This window comes from Arachis duranensis, chromosome 9 (assembly GCF_000817695.3).
Source record: "Arachis duranensis cultivar V14167 chromosome 9, aradu.V14167.gnm2.J7QH, whole genome shotgun sequence".
Classification (NCBI taxonomy): Eukaryota; Viridiplantae; Streptophyta; class Magnoliopsida; order Fabales; family Fabaceae; genus Arachis; species Arachis duranensis.
This window is the reverse complement of record NC_029780.3, coordinates 118,552,637-118,554,434: the sequence shown is the minus strand read 5'-3', so window position 1 is coordinate 118,554,434 and position 1,798 is coordinate 118,552,637.

Here is a 1,798-nt window from a genome sequence, read left to right as displayed (position 1 = left end):
GCCCTATCCAAGTTAGCAAGTACCAAACCCGGGGGGAACAACAGAAGCCTGATTCAAGAAACCCTCCAAGAGCCCTCGATAGCAAAAACAGAAGATAAGCAAGAGGTACTTGAGGTAGTCGGTTTAAACCTCGGATGGATGAATCCCTTAGTCGAATACCTGAAATTCGACATCCTCCCTAAGGAGGAGAAAGAAGCTAAAAAGATCCGAAGGGAAGCACAACATTACACTTTGGTGAGAAATGTCCTCTACAGAAGGGGGATATCAACACCATTATTAAAGTGCGTACCGACCTCAAGAACCGCCGAGGTATTGGAGGAAGTACATAGTGGGATCTGCGGAAATCATCTCGGAGCAAGATCACTAGCCAGAAAAGTAATCCGAGCTGGATTCTACTGGCCGACCTTGCAAAAAGATACCACAGAATTTGTGAAAAAGTGTCAACCGTGTCAGATGCATGCAAATTTCCACGTGGCTCCCCCAGAAGAGCTCATTAGTATCACTTCCCCCTGGCCTTTCGCAAAATGGGGAATGGATTTGTTAGGTACTTTTCCCCAAGCGCCAGGACATGTCAGGTACTTGATCGTGGGAATAGATTACTTCACAAAGTGGATAGAAGCAGAACCATTAGCCACTATCACCGCTCAAAGAAGTCGCAGGTTCCTCTACAAAAATATCATCACAAGATATGGGATACCTTATTCCATTACCACGGATAATGGAACCCAATTCACCAACGCTACCTTCAGAAGCCTAGTAGCCAGCATGAAAATTAAACATCAGTTCACCTCGGTAGAACACCCACAAGCCAACGGGCAAGCCGAGGCAGCCAACAAAGTCATACTGGCAGGACTAAAGAAGAGACTACAGGAAGCAAAGGGAGCTTGGGCTGAAGAGCTCCCTCAGGTGCTACGGGCTTATAGGACAACCCCCCAATCCGCCACAGGAGAAACACCCTTTCGACTAGTCTACGGCGTAGAAGCCATGATTCCAATAGAAATCAATGAGCAAAGCCCAAGGGTAATTCTCCATGACGAGGTCGGAAATAGTCTATGGCGTGGAAGCAATGATACCCATAGAAATCGATGAGCAAAGCCCAAGGATAATTCTCCACGATGAGATCGGAAATATACAAGGGCACAAAGAGGAGCTCGATTTGCTCCCCGAAGTCCGAGAAAGCGCCCAGATAAGAGAAGCAGCGTTGAAGCAAAGGATGACTACAAGGTACAACAAAAAAGTCATTCGAAGAACATTTGCTCCAGATGATTTGGTCTTAATCAGAAACGACATTGGAGTCAACAAATCAGGAGAAGGAAAGCTCGCCGCAAATTGGAAGGGACCATACAAAATCAAGGAAGTGTTAGGGAAAGGTTATTATAAAATAACCGACCTGAACAGCATTGAGTTACCAAGATCGTGGCATGCTTGTAATATGAAAAGGTACTACAGTTAAAGCGAACTCTACTCCATGATGTACTCTTTTCCCAACTTCATAATTTTTTCCCAAAAGGGTTTTTTCTGGAGAAGGGTTTTTAACGAGGCATCATAGTAGAGGCTAAGGGAAAATAGGCTATTTAACCCTTAGTAGCAAGAAGGTACCTCCCCAATTAATAAAGATCTTTTTCATCTACAATATCTCTTATAAAATCCTTTTTTATTTTTCTAAGTCTTTCTACGAAACGCGCCGACTTAAGCTCGACAAAACGTGAAAATCCCATGAACCGACCTAGATGGTCGTCAGGATAAAACGACGAGGTACAAGTCGGCGTAAAGAGGTTGTATGAGTTGATCGTAAAAA